Genomic DNA, 6312 nt, shown 5'->3' with positions numbered 1-6312 from the left:
TTTTTTGGCTGGGTGTGTTGCCAGAATACAAAAATGCAGGCCTGCCTGATGTGGAAAATTGTCTAATTAAGATCAGGGGTGTTAGTGTCATTCTTCAAGCACGGGTGCTGCCATTTAATCAAGCTAGCCTGTTTCCCTGCTCCGTTAAACACACTTGCTCCTGACAGGACGCACGACTTACTGCCCTCTTGGAGAAAGCTTCATTTGATAATAAAATACCTCATCTCTGGAAAAATTCAGCAAGGGTTTCAGAGACAAAGGGCTGATGGACGCATCATTATCTGCTTCTTTTTTGATAAGTAGGTTATTATAATTGTTATTGCAAATTCGGAAGATAGAAATTATAGATTTTCCTGATGCTGTTTTTATTCAAAATAAATCCCTTGGTGTCTTGTGGTTTTTGTAGCAATATTATGTGTTGCTAAGTATCTCAAAATATGTGTCAATAGGCTTCTGGTGCACACCAATATACAGTAGGATTTCTGGACACAGGATCTTTAGTCTTTAACCACTTTACCACCGGAGGATTTTGCTGTCTTACGTCCAGGCCACTTTTTGCGATTCGGCGCTGTGCGACTTTAACTGACAATTGCGCGGTCGTGCGACGCTGTACCCAAACAAAATTTACGTCCTTTTTTTTCCCACAAACAGAGCTTTCTTTTGGTGGTATTTGATCACCTGTGCGATTTTTACTTTTTGCGCTATAAACAAAAAAAGAGCGTTTATTTTGAAAAAATAACAATGTTTTTAACATTTTTTTTATATGAAATTCCCCCCCAAAAAAATGTAAAAATCTAATTTTTTTTTAAATTTTTGCCCAATTTGTTTTCTGCTACCTATGTTTGGTAAAAAAAATCACAATAAGCGTATTTTGATTGGTTTGCGCAAAAGTTATTGCGTTTACTAACTAAGGGAAAGATTTCTGTCATTTTTGGTGTTTTTTTTTTTTTAACGCGTAATGGCGGTGATCTGCGACATTGCGGCGGACAGATCGGACCCTTGACTGACATTTTGACACTTTTGGGGGTACCAGTGACATTTCTATAGTAATCAGTGCTATAAATATGCACTGTTACTGTAAAAATGACACTGGCAGGGAAGGGGTTAATTTTATTGGAGAGGGAGGGGTTAATGTATGCCTTGTGCTTACTAACGTGTGTGTGGGGGGAGGTGACTGAGTGACACAAGGACAGATCGCATGTTCAGCTATGCTGAACACTGCAATCTGTCACTTAGGAGATCCGCCCGCTGTTTACACAAGCGGGCGGATCTCCAAACTCGATTCCCCGATGATCGGGGAACAAGTCTCTTCGCCGCCGCTCCTCCCCTGGCCCGACTCCCGCTGTGACTGAAAACAGGGGGAGGAGTCCAGCGACGTAGGTCTACGTCGCTGGACGGAATCGAGCCACTTTGCCGCAGTACGGTCAACGTGACCGGTCGGCAAGTGGTTAAAGGAGAAGTACAGCCAAAGCTCGTTTGGCTGTACTTCTCCTGTGGATCACAGGAGTGTGTTCATTCTGCACTCTAGGGACCCGTTTGTCAGCCAATAACAGGCTGAAGCTTACTGTCGGCTGACGTTACAGAGCCAGAGCCAGTCCAGGCTGGATAAAGATCATGACCATATGGTTGGGATTGACCCAGAAGCCTTGAACGGCACCTGGCTCAGCCTTATAATAAGTTACCCAGAGCCTGAGCCAGCAGCTCTCACTCCCTCCATAGCCCAGCACTCCAGTTAAGTGGGGGGGTCAGAGCAGACAGCGATGATTGAAAGTCACCAGCTCTCTGCTCACTGAGCACTGAGAACCAAGCAATTAGTGGTCTTTGATCACTCGGTTCTCAGTCTTAGAGCCGACGGGGGACAGATGCAGCATCAGGACGATGATTCATCCACCTAGGTAAGTATGATTCTTAAAAAAAGAATAAAACCCAAACTTCTCTTGTAAATAATATGCAGCTACATTCAGGTGATTGGAAACCTTGGCAAAAAATTAAAGCTGCCCTACATAACCCCTTCCACTCTCAGCTAACCTGAGTTTGTACTAAGCAATAGAGCATAGGGACCTTTTTCCTGTACTGTTTTCCAACTGATTTTTTCTGAAATCCTATTTTCTTTGTCATACAGAGCAAGACACAGCATCTTTAGTCTTTAACCATTGACTTCCAAAAGCAGCCCAACTGAAGGGTGATCAACACAGAAAACAAGAGCTAACATACCCATGTAGCAAACAGGTGAATAAGGGATCAACAGAGCTTAGAGAGCTGCTTGTGGCACCTTTCGCCCAAAACTGGCATCTGAGGAGGCCTGAAAATCCACCTGGTAAACCTAAAGTGGAATTATGACCAGAATCAAAAACGACATACATAATACTGTCTGACATTAGCATTAAAGTGGTTGTAAACTTTAGACATGAAATATGAACAAAGCATTTCCCTCTATAGTATGTGCGTGTCTCAATTAAGAGAACTTAAGGCCCGTACACACGTACCGATTGTCGGCAGTAAATATTCGGCCAACGTCCGATTGGCCGATTGTCGGCTTGTTAGTATGATGCTTCCGACAACCGACTGCGACTTTTCGGCAAAATCTGGTCTGCATGCTATAAAATTTTTGTAGGCCAGCACCAGAACGGCCGATTGTTCGTCAGTCAGTACAGATTTCGGCCGACAAAAGCAAGATGAGCAAGACTGGGCATGCTCAGAGAAGAAAAAACACACGGAAAGTTAACCATCACATGACATCACTTCTGAAGTTGTTTGTTGTTGGCCGACAAAATTCATGTGCAGTCTTGAGCACTTTTCAACCAACACGACAGCACTGGACAAAAGACGGCCGATCGTTCGGCCGACAATCGGTACGTGTGTACGGGGCTTAAGTGTAATTTCTGTCTGCTGTCTCATTCCTCTGCTATCAGTATAAACCATTTCTGAGAAGTTTTCCTGACACCAAGAGAAATAAGGTGACAGGGGATGGGTCTCCAGCAGATTGACAACCTCAACTCTGTTCCTGTGTGCTGTGTGAAAGGGGGTGTGTCCCTTACCTCCAATCAGTTCTCAGGGCTCTCTTCACTTAGCTCTGCAGAGTGTAACTTCAGCTCTCTGCCCCCTTTTTTTCTAATGGCTCAGACAGCGTTTTAAATCCTTCACTTTGAACAGATGTAGAGAAGACTGCAGATAAAGAGGTGCAACTTATGTAGGAGGATTTGTTTCATCTCTGTGTATCACCTGAGGCCAGTCACTTCACTGGGTATCTATAAGGGTTTACAACCACTTTAACACTAGCGTAACACAACTGTCTGTTGTTTTTAAAGTTTCTGTCCAGCAAAGTGTCAGTTAGAGGGCTGAGGCAAACCAATGAGCTCTGACAGGGCTGCTTACAATAGTCATCTTTTATTTATTGTAAAATGTTATCGCAAAAGGAAACAATACTGCTGTAACTGTTGTGACAGGAAGTCAGGTAAATCTGTGGGTGTTGTCACAGACAGGAGATACATTTCTGCCTTGTTTAGACAATTCACCAATTACTATCGGGTGTCGGCTGCGGAGGTAGCCAGAAAGGGTTAAGGATGTTGGAAAGCTTCAGCTATTCAGGATGAGGCAATTAAGGCCTCTATAAGTTATCCAGAGGATGACTACTGATTGCTGCCTCCTGAACCTGTGTGCGTTAAGTAGAGCAGTGAGCTGAAAGACTTCTGAAGGTGAGTTGGTGGACTTTTTCTGTGTGAAAAGAAAACAAATAGACTATTGGTTTTCTGCTGTATGACCAGCAGTGTCTGCCCAGCAGTAGGTTGGGACAGACACCATAGGTAGGTTCCTGTGTTGTGAAGATAGACGCCCCAAGTGGCCAGGGTTTATTTTATGTTTGTTTGATTTATGCTGTTTGGATGCTTGCACTTGTTTCCAGCAAATTGGAAGAATAAACCATAGACCATTGTTTTTCAACCACTCCTCGGCTGTATCTCTGTGTAACGAACCCCCCAAGGGGTCACCCGCTACCGAGCTAACCCCTTACACTGTTTAGAAAGTGTTTGCTGGAGTTGGGCTTTACAGTGTTAGTCACTATCGTAAAGTGCATTTAAATCTACTAGCCTATCCAGAACCACTCTCTCCACTGATTGACAGTGGACAGATGCAGTGGAGGAGTGAATGTATCCACCCTAAGACAGTAGGTGTGTTACCAGCTGATCACCAGGTGAAAATAATCTTTAAGTTAACTTTAATGCACAAAAACACAAAATATTACCGAATTGTGCTAAATAGATACCCTTTGTGTCAAGTTTTAAAAGTTTGCATGGCCATGAAATTGCGAGAAAGGGCCTGACAAGTATATTATGATAATGTTTCCACTGGTACAGCAAGAGAGAAAAGAATGAGCATTTATGGGTTTGGGTAACGGTGGACCCTCAAGCTGATATCTAGGACTCCTGGGCCATGGGCTGCAAAGCAGTTGCTACTACTGTTATGCAAGTTCTTACAGTTTAAGAACATGTGCAGTGAGACAGTATGACTTTTATACATGTCTTATCATAATGCATATAACCTCAGCAGGGTTGTGGGAAAGACAGCTTTAATATTGGCCCTTCATCCCTAGAGACATTGGAGATTTTTTCATCTACTTCTATGGGTCTTGCATATTTTAAAATGGAGATGTAAACTTATGTGAATCAAAAGTTTTACAACCATTCTGGAAAAATGGAACAAAACTGTGTTTTCTGCATTAGGAGTGTGCAGCCTGGGAAGGGGGGCAAATCCTGACAGTGATGCCAGAATTATGTGTTTGAAGACACAAGGTTGTGAGATATAACGTACACTTCATTTTCCTAGGCTGTCCTCGACATACTACCACTTCAGCATTAGGAGCCAGCACCAATATCCCACACTATATTACCGTCCTTCCATCTTTTTCTATATATCCTGCTTCTAAGATTTATTTAGATATTGCTGATTTGTATAAAAAGTTGCTTTGTGTGCTCTATCTATATCCTATGAGTAAGTCTTTTGGAGGCTGCGAAAATTGCCCTTGTCAGAACTGAATTCAAAAAAATGAAATTGTGCTTCCCATATATATCTCAATCTATAAAATGCCACACTTTTTTTGAAACCCCTGTCCTGCTTCTGTTAAAAATATAAATGGACATCACAGACAAGGTTTAAATGTTTTTGAAGTTTTTGCTCCAGGTGAAAATTAAAAAAATAAAGGGATGTCCTAGTTTCTGCTCTTTCAGTCTCTCGTCTCTCCTATTTATTGGCGTTCTGTCTATTCTATAATGCAGAGACTTTTCTTCTTAATGAGGTTTTCAAACATTGTTCATATTTTATTTCTGCTTCTCTTTCTTTCCCTAAAGTTCCCCTCTAATTATGGCTGTAGTGGAGAATATGAGTGTTGCCAACTCTTCTAAGACGTTAATATGTAGAGACGTGATGGGGACATATTTCTTTGCTGTAGATAATGCGACAATGAAAGAGGAAAAAACCTTGAGAATTTTGGAAGAGTAGGTTAGTGCTAAAAATGGGACATTAACAAAGAATAAGCTGCATAATTTGTGACAGGGTAGCTCTGGATGACTGCAGTCTGACCTTGCCTGTAGCTATAAGGAAAGGTCAAGTTGGCTGGTTGTGGTGGCCATGGGCCTAACTGAGAAACACTTTATAAATGATGTTTGACCAATGAGTATGAATGGATGGTGTAATTGGGGGGGTGGGGGTTAACCATTTGACCACACCAAATTTGTTTGAGTCTTGTATGGAGTGGGAAATGGTTGGAATCATTGTTTTCAGTTGTGATCTGTGCCCCTAATAATTTTGTTTTCATAAAATAGGGTACAGTTATAAGATTTATCAGTTTATCATTCCTGCTTCAAAGACAGCTGCCTACTTTATTTCTTATTTTGCTGTCACAGATAAAGGAAATTAGGTTAAAGTGGTATTAAACCAAACGCTAGCATTAAAACGGTTGTATCCTCAAAAAAAACCCCTTCAAGACAAAGGCATAATGAGCTAGTATGCATACTTACCTTAGAATGAAGCCCGGACATGGTCGCCCAGACACCGCTGAGGCAGCTGACATCCTCCCTTGGCTCCTCTTCCGGGTTCGATGGCTCCGGCGCTGTGAGTGGCCAGAGCCGCGATGACGTCACTTCCGTGCATGAACGCTCCGCCGGACCTTCAGCGCACATGCGCCGCTGGTGTCAGCGGCTGCATGTAGGGCGAATATCTCCTAAACCATGCAGGTTTAGGAAATAATAATTTTACCTACAGGTAAGCGTTATTATAGGCTTATCTATAGGTAAAAGTTCAAAAATGGAGTATACTACC

This window comes from Pelophylax lessonae (assembly GCF_965119305.1).
Source record: "Pelophylax lessonae genome assembly, chromosome: 7".
NCBI lineage: Eukaryota > Metazoa > Chordata > Amphibia > Anura > Ranidae > Pelophylax > Pelophylax lessonae.
This window is presented reverse-complemented; position numbering follows the sequence as displayed.